Consider the following 19,362-nt stretch of genomic DNA (forward strand, 5'->3'; position numbering starts at 1 on the left):
ACTGCTGACTCATGTCAAGTTTGTGGTCTACCAAGACTCCTAGATCCTTTTCACATGTACTGCTCTCAAGCCAGGTGTCTCCCATCCTGTATTTGTGCCTTTCATTTTTTTTGCCCAAGTGTAGTACTTTACATTTCTCCTTGTTAAAATTCATCTTGTTTGCTTTGGCCCAGTTGTCTAATCTGTTAAGGTCATTCTGAAGTGTGATCCTGTCCTCTGGGGTGTTAGCCACCCCTCCCAATTTGGTGTCATCTGCAAACTTGCTCAGGATGCCCTCAAGCCCATCATCCAAGTCATTGATAAAGATGTTGAACAAGACTGGGCCCAAGACAGAACCCTGTGGCACCCCACTAGTCACTACTCTCCAGGATGAGGAGGAGCCATTGATGAGCACCCTTTGGGTTCGGTCAGTAAGCCAGTTACAAATCCACTGAATGGTAGCATTGTCTAGCCCACATTTTACCAGCTTCTTTACAAGAATATCATGGGGCACCTTGTCAAAGGCCTTGCTGAAATCAAGATATCCCCCCCCCCACAGGGTAGTTCACTGGCGACCTTTCACTGGCGACCTTTCAGTGTATGACCAGTGATACCCATATATATAACCCCTTTAAGAGGGGGAACCTGGAATTGCCGCTGCAGGGGGGTGAGTCACCACTTCAAACCTGTCCCCCCATATAGGGATGAAAAGACTAAAGGATTCCACCCAAGGCCATAACCGCCAAAGTTGAGACGAATTGCTATGGGGAAGACGAAACCTGCCAGTGCAGGAATTTTCTTGCCGGTCCTTCAACAGCAACCAGTCAAAGACTGTAGCAGCGCCCGCTAAACAGGAAGAAAAAGTTAACCTGCAAACAAGAAACATTAAACAAAGGGAGGGTAGGGAGGGTGAATCTCCAGCGCCGACTGCCTGGCTATTGTTGGCCTCACCCCCTATTTATAAATGGGGCTGGCCCCACCTCCCAGCAAGAAACTTGACTACTGAGTGTGGGCGTGAACCTCCAAAATTTAACACTGAGAGGCAAGCCAGGCCCTGTTTGCCAGTAAGTTCCCTGGGAACTGTAGCACCATGCAAGATAGCACCCACAATGTAAAGTGTGAGTGCTCATTATTTCTACATTTATATTCCACCTTTCCTCAAAGAAACTCGGTATCAAAAAGGATATTGTAGAGGTTGGAAAAGGTTCAGGAAATAATCGTGAGAATGGAGCAACTCCTCAATGTGGAAAGTTTGCAGCAATGTGTTAGTTAGAAATGTGTAAAATTAGGATTGACATAAAGGAAGGGAATGGAGAAAACCTTTTCTCCCTCTTGCAGAACACAAGATGTCATGGACATCCAGTGAAGCTGAATGCTAGAAGATTTGGGACAGATAAAAGATAAAAGTACTTCTTCATGCAGTGCATGAACTGGAACTCACTTCTGCAGGAGCCAGTGATGGCTACCAACTTAGATGGCTTTGAAAGAGGATTAGACAAGTTCAAATTGGACAAGGTTATCGGTGGCTACTAGCCTTGATGACTGTGCTCTGCCTCCATAGTTGGGAGGCAATAATGGTTTGGAATGACAGTTGCTAGAAGCCACAGGAGGGGAGAGTGCTTATGCGCTCAGATCCTGCTTGCAGGTTTCCCAAAGTCACCTGATTTTCTGAGAACAGGTTGCTGCACTCGATGAGCCAGAAGACCCTTCTTATCTACTTATATTGTATACGCTTCTGGTGCCCCCACCCCACCCCTTTTTAATCCTGGCCATAACCATGTGGTGCAGGTTAGCCTGAGAGACTGCGGCTGGACCCCAGGTCACAGAGAGCTTTAGGTCAGTAGACATCTGAACCCTAGTCTCCTCCCAGGTCCTAGTGCAACACTTGGCCTCTACGCTGCACTGGCTGATACCATCTCATTGTTTTTATGGGGGAGGGAATAGAAGCAGATATGAGGCTTGTGGCCAGAGCTGATGTCATCGGCTTGCATAATTCCTGCCCTTCTTCCTCACCATTGTCACGTGCTCACACAACACATGCTTTACTTTTATTTGGGGGGGGGGGTTGAGAGACAGACAGACGGATGTGCCATCACCATCTCACCTGCTCAGCCAAAATATCTTCCTGGCAAGTGATTAGGCAACAGTGGCACAGAGGAACAACTACAGCAGTTGCAAAGAGGGAAGGATGCTCTAATGAAGGTGCCTCATGTAAGGACATCTTGTCCACAACCCGGAGCCAGCATTCTTTCTGTGTTGATGGCTGCAGTCCTTCGGGGGAACATCCAACTTTCCTCCGCCTCTTTGTACTGTGAGATAATGTTTCATTGGAGCTAACCACCCAGGATTTTCTTCTCATGTTGCAATATTGTAGTCATTGTTTAACAAAACTCAGGTACTGTGGGAAGAAGAGTGGAAGAGTGGATGTAGTTTCAGCTGCAGTTGTTAGTGTTCACAAACTTTATCATCACCTTAGAATTACAATGATTACGTCTTTCATTCACAATAGGTGATTGTCTTCTGTTACTCAGCCAATGGTGTAAGAACTGCAATGAGATTTCACACCTACTCATCTCACAGAAGGCATTGAGCTGTTGTCAAAACATCACAATATCTAGATGGTGATTATAAACCTAAACTACATTACAGGCAGTACTCTGAATCTGAAGGTTCCTTAAGCCTCTGTACCAATCATTTGAGCCATCCAATCACTTAATGTTTTCTTATTCTAACATCCTGGTAGTATATGCGATATCGCTGCCCTGGACTTCTTTGGGAGGAAGGGTGGGATATAAATTAATTTTAAAAATTAATAAAAACCCCAACAGTTGAAGTCCTGTGCAAGAACTTCCACTTGTGCAATGAGGCTTTCCTCCTCCCCTCTATGTGCTCATGTGCACCCCAATATTTGCTGGGGGGGTCAGGAGACCCCCCAGAACAGCTTGTGGGGGGGAGGAGGGATTGTTCTGCCTATAAAGCTGAAATTCTTGCATAGACAGAATGATTGGATGAACTCAATGTTGAATTCCACCCATTGTTCCCAGGTCAGAAATTCTGTTTTAGACAGTGATGTGGAAGCGAATGTGAGGCTTGGTAGAAGAGGCTGGTATTAGATCATTTGATGTAAAATCAGTTGAGAAGTTGAATGCTTTTCATTCATTGTCCCTCACTTTTTCACTCAGTATGATAACAACTGGAAATGGTGGATGCAGATAAGGTGAAGCCAGTCCATATTTGAAGTTTTAGGAGGTTAAAGGACATGCCCAAGTGGGAGCAGAAGCAGTGGAGAAGCAGAAGCCTCCGTATCTTATAAGATGTTGGCTGGCTGGCTGCAGAATGTTTGTTTCAGGCTCCAGAAATGCAAAAGAGTAAGATGCTGCCCATGTCCATGTGGTATAATTTTTTCTGTGGCAGGTATGCTGATTCAGCACATCTGAGGCTTATAAACTACACAGAGGGCAGCAGAAATGGAAGGAACAAGGGGGATCCAGCAGCTATAAAATGTATCAAAGAACAGCACCCCTCCCCACACACAATAGCTGATCAGAAAGAAGCTGTTTTATTTATTTCCAGTGTATTAAAATGAACCCAAGAACAGACTCCTAAGTGGTAGCTGCTTTTAAAAAGGTTGCATTAAAAATCTCCAATGAATATAAAGGTCAACAGTTTTTGAACAAATGCAAACTTTACAATCAAATCTAGGCAGCTGGATTATTTCATTCATGATTTGAGAGTGGATTTTTCATCTGAGGCCTTTTTCATACAAGTTGGGAGACTCAGGGCACACACACAAACACACACAAAAGGAAGTATTTCACACAGCAGAGAGTTAAGCTATGGAATTTGCTCCCACGAGGATAGTGATGGTCACCAACCTGGACAACTTTAAAAGGGGGCTGAAACAATTTCATGCAGGATAAGCCTATCAGGGACGAGTAGTTGTGATGGAAAAGGGACATGGCTCAGTGGCAAAGCATTGCTTTGCATGCAGAAGGTCTGAGGTTCAATCCCCAGCATCTCCAGGTAGAGATGCAACCCCCCCCCCCACACACAAAAACAAAACCTTCCTGATTAACCATGTCAGCACAAGCCCTGCTCAAGGGCTTCCATATCTGGCCTTTTCTTCCTCTGCACCTTCCCAACTGCACATCTGCTCTCCTGCAATTGGTGCAGGGTGTATATGCCAGGAGAACCCCCAGAATAGTGTACAGAGGGAGGGGCAGAGGATTGTGTTTTTTGACAGCCTGATATGCCTGAGCAGATGGAACATCTAATAGTGGGACATTGAATTCCACCCAATGTCTGGAATCCTGGAGATGCACTGCTAGTCATTGTTGACAGTCCTGTGCTAGATGGCCCTAGAGAAGGTTTCCTATGTTCCTATAACTGTGCACTTGAGGCAGTATTCCACTGAATGCCAGTTCCTGGAGAGCATGGGTGGGAAGAGTGCTGATGTGCTCAGGTTCTGCTTAAGGGCTTCCCACGGGCATCAGGTTTGCCACTGTGAGAACAGGATGCTGGACTAAATTGAACTTTTGGTCTGAACCAGCAGGACTCTTCTTACATTGTTATGTTTATTCGGTTTCGAGGTGCATTCCTAAACACTTCAGGAATGAGTGTGACCAACAAGTTGGCTGGAAAGCTTTGACTAGATGTCCTCATCAAAAAGATGGACTTGACAGAACCTCCCCATTGGGTGTGCTCTCAGTGGGAAACCTGGACTTCTTTCTGTGTAGCATATGAACTGGCTCTTGATAAAGAGTAAAGCTCAAAAATACCGTGTCAATTTATTGCTAGTCATAATGGTAGGCTCTGGGTGGTTGGGCAGCAGAATCTACTTTGTTATACAGTCCAAGGCTGCATTCAAATAGCAGTTTATTCTGTTTTCCTGACGTTTCCCTAACTGTTAATTTCCACATTGTATATGCCCTTTTGAACAGCATAGCCCCCTTCTAGAAATATGGAGGGATATATCATAAGCTTAGCGTTTGTTTCTGTATCATTTGCTTCTAGAAAATACTTTGCTTACAAATAACAGGGGAATGAGCACTAAACTTGTGCTATATTCCACTATATTTCTGGAAGAGGCTTATATGTCATGTGAATGCTCAAATATAATGTAAAAATTGACAGGAAAATGGCAACAAAACAAAACAAAACCAGAATAAGCTGCCATGTGAATGCAGCCTAAATGATAGAGAAATGTTATAGAAATGTTGGGCTCAGGGTCCTGCAAATTCTTTGCTGTTTTTGTTCATGAAGGGTTTCACACACTTTCATTTTAAGGCTTAATTTTGTAAGTAGCTAGACCAGCCTTCTCCAATCTGAAGCCTTCCAGATGTGTTGGACTACAACTCCCATCAGTCCCAGCCAGCATGGCCAATGGTCTGGGCTGATGAGAGTTGTAGTCAAAAATATATGGAAGCTTCCAGGTTAGAAAATGTGAGCTTCCCATGGTGGTACTAGAAATCACACTGCTGATCTGCTTCATTTTTAGGTGATGTGTAGAACTTAATTTTTGGCTTAAGTATATATATATTAAAGAACAAGCAACATTTTACAACTCTTACTGCATGGCTAGACTATTTCATCGCTAGACTACTGAGAAAGAGGTATATACTTTGCATTTGTAGAAGTAAGACTTGACTTTCCTGTTTCAGTTTGCTAATTTTCAGAAGGCAGCACAGATACTTTGGCATTCACTCAAATACTCCGTAACATTTGATTCCCTTAGTCACAGATATAGTTATCTGACCTTTTATAAAGCTCTTATTAAAAATTTTCAATGGCAAAGGGGGGGCCTTGTCCTTTGAAACCATATTTCAGCATTATTTTGATGCAGAACTTTCCCATGGATAAAGAAACTCTGAACCTCCAGGTGATGTTCTGCATCAACTCTCAGCACCCCCAAACATCATGGTCAGTGGAAGTCACTGTAGTCTATCAGCATCCGAAGAGCCACAGATTCCCCCATCTTACCACAATCATGCCCTTTGTCTCTTTCAACTATTTCTTTACATAACCGAACAATAGGATTCTTGGCCACCACTCTCTGCCGCCATGGCAGGACAGAGTCTCTGCTTCCGCTGTCTCTGTTGGGGCCTGACATGGTTGCAGACGCACCCCAGAAGCACATCCATAGCCACAGCGGGCCCCAATAGAGGACTTGTGGCACATGCAGAGGCCCTGGTCGTGTGGCGGCGGCAGCACCAGAAAGTCAGAGGTAAGGCACCAGGCAGTGGAGCCCAGGCACTCACAGTGAAAATTTTGTGGGTGCCCAGGCACTCGGGGACCCTGGAGTTGGTGTTAGTGCCTGTTGTACCATTCACAATAACATGAAATGCCAACTCTCATCAGGTCCCGGTACGATGGCCAAAGGTCAGGAATGATGGGAATTGTAACCAGTGCCAATTTTCTAGAAAAAGAGGTGCTAGAACTTACCTCTTGCATTCTCTTAGAATGGCAATGGTGCCTACCTGATAGGTGCAGCTTGGTTTAAGAACAGCTTAGTTCATGAACAATTTGGATTAAGAACGCTGCAAACCCGGAAGTAGGTGTTTTGGTTTGTCAACTTTGCCTTGGAAGCAGAACATGTTCCGCTTCCTGTTGAGTGTGTTCCATTTGTAACTTGAGTCCCCCGCTGCTATGGTGAAAGCACGCCTTGGTTTAAGAACGCTTGGTTTAAGAGTGGTACGGATTAAGTTCATAAACCAAGGTACCACTCTACTGAGTTCCAGTGAGTTCTGGCAGAAAACTAAGTCCAGGTTGTAACCGAAACTGGAAGGCCATAGGTTCCCCATCCCTACATAAAGCCAAACTCATTATGGGAGTTGCTCTATGTGCTATAGTCCTGACTGCCAAATATAACATATAATTCCCGCTGGACTCCACACGCTAATCTCTACTGCTGTCTCAAGCTACTGGTGTCAGGAGACACAAATCCTAAATATTTCAGTGGAGCAGCATCCAAGATGAATGTCAGCCTACAGCTGTTTTTATGTATTTTCTTAGTTTTGCTCTTGTTTTAATTATCCGTTGCTTGTTTCCCTACCCGGGCTATCAACTCCATGGCTAATGTTTGCAAAGATGCCCGATGTACCGTGGGTGATAAATGCTACTATTATCTTAAGCAGGGAGAGGCTGGCTGCCCTCCTTTTAGTTCAGAGGATCTTCTGGAGGGATGGGGTGGGAAAGGATGGGTGGGCGACTGTTTTCTCAGTGCTGTTCCTTTGATACCATCTTGGCAAAATAGCCATATATTAAAGACAACACAAAACGTTGGCTCAGTTTCGAAATCTAAGGGGACCTGACTAAAGTTGCTTGCTTTAATGTTCAAGGGAAAGAAAAATACTTAGAAGTGCTGTTCTGAACCATTATGAATCAAAGGGATACTCCATTTCCAGATGACACATCATGAATGTGTTTCTCTCAGAGACGCAGGGTGCAACTTTGATTTGTGCTAGTCACAGGCGAGGAAAGCACAGTGGCTTTGGGCACAATTAATCTCAAACCAAAGGCTTTTTCTAGTTTTGCACTGTACTACTGCACTGTGAATTGGGGGAAAGGACCACAAACCAGAGGTTCCAACTTAACACAGGGCCATTGCTTAACAGCTTTGAGCACTGTTGCTTCCTCGTACTCTAGTGCATCATATGAACTAGTAAATGTTCAGATACTTGGAGTATCCAAGCCCCATATCTAGAGCCAAGAGGAGAGAACAGCAGTTGAGCAATTGATGGGAACCCTTTCAAAAGACTGTTTATCTTAAGGGTTTACCATCCTGCTTTCATTACTGCCTGGATCCTCCTGGCTTTCTGTGTCATCAGAGGGAACAAGCCTTTCAACACCTCCTAATCGCTTAACATATTTTGCAATTCTAATGGATATTTTAAGTCGACATTGCTCATGTCTTGCAGGTAATGAATTGAGAAACTTAGCAATTCTATAGTTTGTCCAAGTTAAAACGGGGTCTTTTACAAACTCAAACTGAGGACCTTGTCTCCAAGGACACCTTAGAACAATTTTTTCCCTCTCCCCTGAGGAGAAAAAGCAATAAAACTTCTCTGAGGCATGGTGCAGATGATAATTTAAATAAATAAACAAACCACTGACTTTCTAAAACAATGAAAGGACAGAAGAAATGTCAGGCAGAGATTTCTGCCAACCAGCCTCGTGAGAAGCTCCTTCCCAACATATAGTCATATTTTATCCTTTCATCAAATTGAAATCAAAAGAGGGCTGTTAGATTTTATAGTGTGTTTGATGGTGCATTGCATCACTAGTTGAATCTTCAGCCTAAATGTTCATTTTGAACAGCGAATTAACTACTTAAGCATCCTTTAGAAGAGGCTGAACCCATTACCTTTGTTTTGTTATTCAGGTCTTTAAAGAATATCTTGATGCAGCCATAATTGCCTTCCAAAATTATCTGGGTTTTGGAAGCAAGTTTTAGATGTTTTCATCAAAATATGTTTTCAAGCCTATTACACATAGTGTTCAAAACGGTCCCAAGAAAGGAAGAGGTGATTGTTTCATTCCTCTCCTCTCCAATGTTTAATATGGGTTCTGTTGCAGTTTCATATTTCTTTTATTGTACTGACTGAGGAAATTTATGAACCAAGCCATTTTTAACCATCAAGATTGTAATTATATGATATGAATTGTAGAATGGACTCAGGAGATAACGTGATGTGATTGGCTACACTGGCATTGATGCAATTTAACACTAATGAGGGCTGTTGGGTTTTGTTGTGAACAGAGGCAAGAGAAATAAAGTGAAGCAAAAGCTTGAATGCAAAGTGAGAATCTAGATGGATAGTCTAGAAGTCCATGGCAACCTGCACAAAAATGTATCAGATTACAGATTTTGGGGTGGCAAATTGTTGTGGTAAGAGATCAGTTGGTATCTTGAAAAGAATTACCTGATTGTGACTCAGCAAGTCTTTGAAATGAATGGCTGCCGAGGCTGTGTTGAGAGTGATGTTTTTGTGGTTCCTGCCTTTGTCAGATTTAACCTCTCTCTGTGAAGGGAACAGAGGAAGGTAACAAAAGTGATGAGAAGGTGTACACATTTCCAGGACAGGAAAAAGTTGCTAGAAGGTGCTAACCCTGCAGCTTACTTATAAAAGGAAGGAAGAGATATATAAGCAATGTACAAGAAGAGAAACAATGTAGACCACGGGCATAGGGAACTTTTCTTTGCCAGCAAGAGAGTTGCGCATTGAAAGGAATAAAAGAAATATTTTCCGATGTGTTCTTCCCCTGCTGTGGAAATATGTGTATGCCATACCCATGTGTGGCTGATGGGTAAATCAATGGCTATTTGGCATAGGGGACAGAGGGAATATGATGCTTTTGGTTTTTTTCCATAACGTTAGAGTTAGCACTACACTAATCATCCTACTGTGTTGGTCTATAGTATTTCAGATCTCTCTCTGTAAAATTACTTGAATACACATCCTGTGTTAGATTCTCCCTGCGCAATCAAAGCAAACTGAAGCTGTGAGCTAGAAGCTCTCATTTAGTTGGGCGGCTCATTCAATAAGTTCCTGGCTGTTGTACCTTTTGTGAAGCACTCTGTATGCTAGCCATCACACAGGGGAGATTATAAGGGTAAATTACCAGAAGCTTATTAGCAGACTCAAGGTTGCCATTTTAGGATGGTAATGATGAGATGATAATGATGATGATAATACCGAGGAATTATGTTGCACCTTCAGTTATTCAAAGCGCTTCACGTACATTATCTCAATAATCCTTACAACAATCATGTAAACGTAGATCAGGATTACTATCACCACGTTTCAGATCAGGTGTTGGCATGGGACACATCCCGCCTATGACTACCGGGAAACTTTGAGGGAAAGGTGAGATCTGAATAGGGAATTTACCTGGCTTATAGCTCATGATCTCAGGCACAATGCTTTGCCAGCTCTCAAAGTCTGCTTGCATTAGCGAGGAACTCCAGAGTATTGTGGCCCTGCTCCTTTGAAGATGATTTTTAGATCCATGGAATTCTATACTGTGTAAGCCATGGGAATCAAGAAGCCACTTATTATGCTTATGATCACTATTCCCAGGATCCAAAAAAGGTGAGCTGTGATTCGTTGAACTTGTCGGGCTTTACAGACTGCCTTTCATCCCATTTCAACCTCTGATTCATCCCTTGGATGAGAAAACAAATCAGAAGTTCTAGTGGAGAGGGAGCCAATGTGATGCTCTCTAGGAGTTGTTGGACGACTGCAAGTCCCATCATCCCTGACCACCGGCCATGCTGGCTAGGACTGATGGGAGTTGGAGTCCAACAACATCTGGGAGAAATCTCATTGGACACCGTGGTTCTTGTGCATTCAGTGATTGCTGTCTTGTGATAGTGAGAAAAACAGGTCCTATAGAAACAATTTAGCTTTTACTTGTAATTATACAGCAAATATCTCCTTGAGCCCAAGGCATGCACTTTAAAAGTTACTTAAAAGTTCTTTTGATTCAGGAAGCACTTTGGACCAGATTTTGATCTGAATTATTCTGTTGTTACTGTACACCTCTGCAACTGAGATCTGAATCTGTTCTTTACATTTCATCCTCACTCCTTAGAAGTGGAAAGGTTATAATTTGTAAGTGCTTTGGAAATGATAAACAATCCTCCTCTTTGCATAAAATCTGAAACTAATTATCCTTTAGTGGGAAGGGGGGCTTTGAAAAGCATATCGTTACCCCCACCCACAAACACACTTGTTTCCTAAGCCAGGATATAATAAAACACACACACACACACACACACACATGTCATCTAAGCTCTGCTTCTTAAATTCTGGAGCACAGCCATAAATTTTAATTGGTAATGCCAACCTTTGTAATTCAGACTCTCTGAGTCAATTGCACAGAGCATTCCTTCAAGGAATTTGGCCCTCAGAGTAGAAATTGCAAGGTGCCATAAAAGAACTGTGGCAAATATTCCTTGAATTCCGTACATAAACCCTACATAAAATCCCTTCAGATGTATCCAAACCCCTTTTATCTTTACTGCCCAGACACATTTGCATGACTGGCTTCTGAAGAAACTTGCAGGATGCACATTTCAGGCTCTCTCAGATAGTTAAATGACATTTTCTTGAACTTTTGGAATATATACTCAAGACTAGAAATGCTTCTAATCTGTTGGTGATGGTAGTCTAATCGGTAGCAGCAGCAGCAGCAGCAGCAGCAGTACTACTTAACCATTACTGCACCATGGTGCTTTAAAGTGTTTTCAATAGCAAAAAAAGAAGAGGTTTATATCCCATGAAGCGTACAATTAACAATCAACAATAGGACAAACAGCAGACGGATGAGAAGAAGAGGCAAGGGAAGCAAAATCTTTTCCCCAAGACTGGCTGTTAAAGGAAAGTTTTCCTTTCTCTTTCTGAGACCTTAGCTCTGATTTGAAGAGCTACAGCAGTTGTTCTTTGCAGAGTTGACAAATAAATCAGCTGGATGTGGACGCATATGGCCCCCAGGTTTAATAAGATTGCCACCCCATGATCCAAGACATTGTAGAAAATATGAAAAGAAGACAGAAAGGGAGAAAAGGGGGAATGGGCGAGTTTATTTGTTACTCAGCCTTTATGGCCAGAGAACCTGGCACATTTATGGGAATTAATAATAGTTTAATATAATTATAATTATTCATAATTTAACAATTTGTCTGCAATTTCCAGAAACGGTTGAAGACATTCATGTTACAACAGACTTTCCCAGTTGGATAAATGGGTCTTTACCACAAGTGCCCACTTGCAGTGGTTTTTAGTCTTGTTTTACAGGCACTGTATGTGTCGTTTTAAATTATCTCGTGCGGATCACCTTGAGATGGTGGTTTAGAAGGCAAGTAATAAATCAATTGTAATAGTAGTTGTAATAATTAGGGAGGTGCCAGAAACTGCCCTATAAGGAAATGGCTCGTCTTGTTGCAAGACCTCCCGCCAAGTACAGAGCAAGCTTACCTAAATTTTGGAGCAGGCTAAGCTGAATATTGGGTAATTATATGAACAGAACCCAAATTCTTGCCTGCAGGCACTAGCTTAGCAATACTTGTAAATTCACCATCTACCTGAGGCATGTTCTTACTGGAATAAAAATGCATGTATCTTGCAGTTGTTTATGGCAACCCCAGCTACTCTCAACATTTCTTTTAGCTTTACAGTGTTGCAAGCTCAGGCGCCATATGAGATGCATTATATGCTGAACATAGGACTGTGTGTGGACGGTTTCTTGAAATTCTCCACCCTATTTTTGAGCAGGGAAAGAACACATGCACTAGTTCACTGACTTTCTCCATCTTCTCCCTGTTAGCAGTGACAATCCCAAAGCTTCTTTCTTTTCCACCTCTTCCTTTTCGTTTTTATGCGGCCACTGCAGCAGGTTACAGAAGCAACTATGCCGACAATCCGGACACCATTTTGTTTCATCTGCTTTGTCTCATCATCTGTAGCATCATTCTGGGGCAGTGTGTGATTATTTTATTTTATTTTATTTATACATCACCTGATTTTAGAAACAACCCTCAAAGTGGTTTACAAAAAGGACAAAGCAATAAAGTTATCAATAAGGAAAATCGACAACAACAGCTTAAGGCTTTCAGAAAGTTAAAATAACAATGAACTAAAAACAGATTAAAACTTGCGTCAACTTTCCAAACATTTGGGCAGGCTTGCCTAAACAAAAATGTTCTTGGCAGGTGCTAAAAAAGAGTACAGCAAAAGCACCTGCCTGCCTGAGATCAATAGGCAGGGAGTTCCAAAGTGGCACCCGTAACAGATCCAGTTTCACCAATTGAATCAGTGAAGTGGGACCTTCTGCTTGCTTCCCAGAGTGACTGGGAGAATCCAGTCAGATAGGTGGGGTATAGTAAGTATATATTTATTATTACTATCACCAGCAGCAGCAGCAGCACAAAACTTTCGTGCCAGGCTAATGGACTGGTGCCAGGCAGGCTGTGCATTGCTTTACCTGCCTTTCAAATCAGTGAAATGAATCAAATAAACAATAATTAATAATTGGCAGCAGCAAAGATTGTGGGGCTCCCCTTCTTGAATTGCATGAATTGATTCCCATTGCTGTTCCCCAGCATTGCTGTTCCCCAGCTGCCTTACAAACAGCATCGGGGACAACCGTACATTCATTTAATTGTGACCTTCTAAATCACACTGCCCATTTGCACCCTTCCAGTAAACAGAGGAACTTTGGCCAGGGCTTTCATAACAGCGCATTCCCCACTGGGACTCCCAATTCCCTGCCTTCCATTTGCATTGAATTGCCGTGAAGTTGGTACAAGAGGCTGAAGAAAGAGCAGGAATGCAGCTGAGCTACAAGCATTAAGGGCCAAGTTTTTCTAAGTGTAGATTTCTAAGCCTGAAAAGAAGTGTTGCTTAGTGGTTGAAGCATAGGGGGGGCACAGAGACATGAACTTATAACTTTAGAATCTGTGTTACAGATGCATGTTTCTTCCTGAGCCTGTCTCTCTTTCCTCTGGCAGACACTTTCCTTTTTTATTTTTTATTTATTTTGGTAGAGACTCCAAGAGAAGCAAGGAGAAAAGTTACCACTTCCGTTACAGAAATAGTAGTAGCCTTCCTGCCTACGCCCCGTTTCCGTGCACAAAATAATTTGAAGGCAAGTAAAATTTAAGAGGCTCTTTGGAAGCTGAAGACAAGTGTTCAGGCAGATGCCAAGAGAAGCCTCCTCAAGGAGGATTAGAGCTCATCTCATTGCCTATTATAACAGGCCTAACCAGCGTCTGTTTTGGGGAAGAGATCTGTATCATAATTCTAATTAGCTGTGTTCAGTTAATTGTATGTGAACAATTGCATGCATGGGTTTTTTATATATATATGTAAAAAAATGAAAAGTAACAGGGTGGGGTGGTAGCAGGATTGAAATCATGGTAGATAGGGAAAGGGGTGAGGCTAATATTTCTCCTTTGTCATCACCCTGACAAAATTCCTCATAGCACAAAGCTCCTCTTATCTCAGGGTGGTGGTGGTTCATTTTCCATAAAGCTATGCTCCTGCTGAATTTGGCTGTGTGAGGCATCCGAAGGAACAGTAGGAATTGTTTTATCTCCCAGAAGCATGAAAAGCTGGGTGAAAGGGCCCTTTCTGGGCCCAGTAAGGATGACATGCTGTTGACTGGGGCCAGTTCTAGGGAGCAACCAGACTGGCTGCCAGTTTGTTTCAAAACACAGGTAGGGATAGACAAACCAGCCAACTTCAGTTTATTTTGGTTTCAATCCCTCCTCACAATCTTAAATTCAGTTTGCCACATTTCCACATCAGTTGTGATAAATTTCTTTATTTTAAAAGCATTTTGTAGGCCATTTTGCTGAATATACAGATTCTTGCAAGCAATCTCACCTAATATAATGCATATATGTATGTAATCTTTGAGAAATATGCCACAACACACACATTTTTATACATTGAGGTTTTTGTAGTTGGAGGATTGCAGCACACAATTCTGGCACAATAGCAAATCAAGGAACACACATTGGACAAATTTATATGTATTATCTGTGGCCATAAAGCATATGGGAGAGCTACCCTGTCTCTGTGTTGTCTTCAAACGCTGTTCTACAGTGGTAATTAAACATTACCTGTCTGAGAATGATGTTCTGAGGATTGGTTAGAAGCCCTGCCTGGCAGCAGAGCAGGGTTCCATGAGACATGAGGTGGCAGTTTCATTTTATTGTGGGTAGAAATCCCTTTACCCATCCAGCTAGTGATGGGATCTCAAAGGAACCAGAAAATTAGCCAGTTTCTCCGGTGACAGTTGTCTCGTTAGACAGCATGCTGCAGGCAAAATTTGCCATGCACAAATCCCAAACCCGCCCATGCAAATGGATACTGTATTTACTTAGGCAAATCTGATATTGATACACTAAAACGTGGCCACTTGAAAAATGAAATGTGGCAGGGTTTGTATGCAAATATGAGGGCTTTCTACTTAGGTTCTGCTTTAAACAAATGATTATTATTTTAAATAAATAAATCAGTCCAGATAGAGAGAGAATAAGTAGATATACTACTGAAGCCCTCTTTAGATTATGGTGACAAAATCCTGTATTGCAAGAGTGTTGCTAAGCACATTCCCTTTCAGTCTTGGGCTATGCCTCATTGAACACAAGCCAGCAAAGGATACTCTATCATGTTTGCTTTCATTACTCTTGCAGTAAGATATCTGGGACAGGCTGGCCGCGTAGTTTAATGGAGGATGCTGTTTAGCTTCATTTTACCTTCTGTTGTCCAGGGAGTGGGTGGGATCGTGTTACCGTAAATATTTCACTGGAGGGCCAAGTGGGGCAGTTGGATTGATGATCAGTCATATTTACTTAATGCTTACCTTCAGCAACAGAAGCTCTCAGCTGCTGGTTGCCCCCCCCCCCTTCCCTGTTTTTCACTGGTGTCTTCTTAGGGTATCTTCTGTCCTTTGGCTTTTCTCGTGACACTGTTTTTCAAAGCTTATGCTCTTATTGAGCTTCAGCCTAGATAAAATAGGCAAAAAAACAAACAATCTAGTGCACTATGTGCACATGTGGTAGCAATTATATAAATCAATAGGCTATATATCAATAGGCTATATATATATGGTAGCAAGTAGGTAGAGTAGCAAAGAAAATATGAGGCGTTAATGGGAATGGGAGAGAAGGAATGGTAACAGAGAGATGTGTTGCCGTGTTGTTCAAATGGTACCAGTTAGAATATAATGTTGAAGTTGGGTAAGATTAGCAGGTAAATTAAAGGTAAATGTAAAGGGGCCCTTGACCATCAGGTCCAGTTGTGTCCGACTCTGGGGTTGCGGCGCTCATCTCGCTCTATAGGCCGAGGAAACCAGCGTTTGTCCACAGACAGCTTCTGGGTCATGTGGCCAGCATGACAAAGCTGCTTCTGGTGAACCAGAGCAGTGCACGGAAACACTGTTTACCTTCCCGCCGGAGTGGTCCCTATTTATCTACTTGCACTTTGATGTGCTTTCGAACTGCTAGGTGGGCAGGAGCTGGGACCGAGCAACAGGAACTCACCCCATTGCAGGGATTCGAACCGCCAACCTTCTGATCAAGCCCTAGACTCTGTGGTTTAACACACAGCACCACCTGGGTCCCTGCAGGTAAATTATCAAGCCCTAAATGTTTGACCACTCAGCATTATTCTGTCCCACAAAAATAGATTGTTTAACCCTGGATGGACACTCAGCAGTCCTCTGGTATAGCAGAGAATCATGCACAGCCTATCCGTGAAAGGTGCTTTGTCTGGTAAGGCACATTGTGATCTGTCTGCTGCCAAACAAAGGCTGCACAAGTATCTTTGATGGGAATATTTTGTTTGCAAGTGTAATATTTGCTTTTCACGGTATGTGAATGTGCAACTTTGAAATTCACTTTCTCAAAAGATTAATGTCATCAGGAAAATGGGACAGCTCAAGCTGACAGAGCAATTGACATGAGATATAACAGAAATGGAAAGGGAATGCCAAGCAGTGCATTGTCAGGATTAATTTCTGGGCAGGCGGTGGGGAGGAGATTATTATTATTATTATTATTATTATTATTATTATTATTATTATTATTATTATTTTCCAGCAATCATTTGCACCTACTATAATAACTACAGTCATACCTTGGTTTAAGTACGCCTCGGTTTGAGTATTTTCAGTTTAAGTACTCTGCAGACCCGTCTGGAACAGATTAATCCACTTTCCATTACTTTCAATGGGAAAGTTCGCTTCAGGTTAAGTATGCTTCAGGTTAAGTACAGACTTCCGGAACCAATTGTGTTTGTAAACTGAGGTACCACTGTATTATCATTATTAGGAAAACTATTTTCCAGCATTCATCTGTTTCTAACAGAAACTACTTGATTATGTATAATAACACCCCCAGACTGTTAAGTCAACATTGATTTAAACATTGATTTAACCTGTGGGATCTCTCCAGTAGTGGATTCAAGCAATATCCATAGGTTGGATATATCCATAGCATTGACTGGGAATTTCTTTCTCCCCCTCTTGTATACAAGAGGGTTGGTGTGGTTTTGTTTTGTTTTTGTTTTGTTTTGTTTTTGCAGCACTTCTCCAGGTGTCCAAAAGGTCACCATGGGATGGGGGCATGTACTGGCATTTGCTTCCATGTGGAACAGACCATGTGCTAGTCTCTCTGAGGAAGCACAGAACAAGGAAATAAGATTTGTTTTTATTCCAGCTTGCAAAAGAAAAGTGTATGTATGCATGCAGACCCCCTACCTCCCCCCATCATGCACTAGACAGGACTGACTGAGGATGGCTTGAGGCAGGAAGTTTGAGCATTGTCTTTTTAAAATTCATTTGTTGTATTTAAGCCACTTGTGTTTAAAACAAAAACAAAAAACGTGCAAGTGTTATACTGTGGAAGTAGCTGGGTGATTCCACACACTTGCCTGGTGCTGGATTGACCACAACAAGCTTCAGAAGTTGGGGTGGAAATGCTAACTTGGCTCCATGGCTCTTTAGGCCCTCATCAATGAGCTTTCTACACTAGTGCAACTGGGCTGAAGTGGCAATGTCCTATGGGTGGTAAAAGAGAAAAGGCTCTGTGCTCTGACCCTGCTGGACTTGAAATATCTAAAGTTGTAACAGTTTGTTTCCTAGGCTTCAGTTTAACCTGGCAGAGTTGCATGATAGCTGATAACTCTGGTGGGAAGAGGGCTCCGCCCAGCTAAACACATCAACACTATCAGAGTGCTGATAATCTACCTTTTTCTTACTTAAGTTCACTATTTAAACAAAAGCGTGGAAAAAGAGCATGTTAATTATTTGGGGTGGGGTAGGAAATACCAGATTCAGTCTCAAGTACCCTTTGCCTCTCTGCTTAACTAGTGTTCTACTTCCACCTGTGTCAGGTGAGCCTGTGAAGATGCTGAACTGGTGACTAGAGGCAGTAATGGGCCAGATGAAGGTCAACAAAGTAAACTTAAATTGTGGCAGCACAGAGACATTGTGGGTAAATGGTGTGCAATAAGTTTTTGAGCTGGAGGAATGAAGCAAACTCGATTCTTTCATGTCCTTCAGTTTGTATAAGGTCTAAAATTTCTGTCTTTTTAGCCGCATGCATAGAATAGGTAGGGCATTTTTTTTTTGCTGTTTTCTCTATTCTTGAAGGAGGTGGGTTGAATCAACCATGGGATATAATGGTAGCAATAGAAAGGTTTTATGCCTTTATTATGTGGACACCTAAGGCATATTTAGGAGAAACCATTGTGCTTGTTCATAGTGGGTGGCCTCTTGGGGTTAAGGAAACACAGCACATATGTCAAAACTCCTGTTACCCCATTCTTCGTGGCGTGATTGTATATGGATAACTCTGGCCTTCCCAATAGAACGCAGGTCTTGGTGGTAGGCCAGGCAGCAAATCACATTATTACAGCATCGGAGACCTGGAAAGAGAGAGGGAAATTTAAGGGGGAGGGTTGTCAAGTTCTTTCCTCCCCCCCCCCTGTTTCTTTGTGAGCCTGACAGTTTGGTTCAGTACAAAGACCTTGGATTTGAGTGCAAGAGAATTGCAGAACTTGAACTAAATGAACAGAATGGCAATTTAATAGCCTATATCTGTAGAAGTTGGCTTTGCTGGTGAACATGCATGAATAAGGGACTTAATTTTGCCAGTGTATATAAACCAGAATTCTTACGGGAGAGGTTAGGCATTTGCTGTCTTATCGCCGATTCAGTTCCTGGCTGGGCTCTGTCTATGTCCTGCCAAATATGCTATAAAGTGAACATGACACTTTGGCTCTACTGAAGTCTAAAAACAAACTTGCATTGATTCAGTAATTCCAGGTAGAGGAAAAATTGTACACTGGGCAGTCATACACACCCAGTTTGGTGACGACTTCTTTTTGATTTGATTTATTATTTAGATGCAATCTCTGTACTAGGTACTTCACCTTGGTAACAACACACAAAATCAACCTCAATCAAAGAAGGGGGCATTTAAAGCAATATAGAGCCATGCTTTGTGTAGGCCTCTGACTTTTTATCTGGTCCAGAAGCTGCAACTAGTCCAGAATGCAGTGACCAGCCTACTCACATGCTACTCCATAGTTTGTTGATGACTGTGACGAAAGTCCTCTACTTTCTGTCTTTATTGCACAACCTACTTCTCAGATTATGAAAGGAGTTAATAGGGATGTCCTGAGGTAAAGTTCACCTCCCACTATCCCAGTTATTCTCCTTATAAATCCCCTTATAACGCTTGGGGTTTAAAGATAAAATGAGAGTACTCTTCTAGCCCAAAACATGGCCCGGTATCTTTTTAAGCTCTGAGGGGAATATGAGACTATTCATAATGTACACAACAGTAAGGGGTTCTCCTCACTCGAGCTT

General features: G+C 42.4%; 1 protein-coding gene across 9 annotated transcripts in view; it reads left to right on the forward strand.

Moving 5' to 3' along the window:
- Positions 1-19,362, forward strand: part of FLRT2 (fibronectin leucine rich transmembrane protein 2) — a 95,265-nt gene that overhangs the window by 49,290 nt on the left and 26,613 nt on the right. For 4 of the 9 annotated variants that reach the window (XR_015950703.1, XR_015950700.1, XR_015950701.1 and 1 more), the window contains one exon: positions 1,318-16,558. The exons of the other annotated variants lie outside the window; for them this stretch is intronic. The gene's annotated coding sequence lies outside the window, so the exon portion shown is untranslated. Of the gene's footprint in view, positions 1-1,317; positions 16,559-19,362 lie in introns of those variants that run through there. 9 annotated transcript variants of the gene reach the window in all.

The sequence above is a fragment of the Zootoca vivipara genome, chromosome 1 (assembly GCF_965207765.1).
Source record: "Zootoca vivipara chromosome 1, rZooViv2.hap1.1, whole genome shotgun sequence".
In the NCBI taxonomy this organism is placed as follows: Eukaryota; Metazoa; Chordata; class Lepidosauria; order Squamata; family Lacertidae; genus Zootoca; species Zootoca vivipara.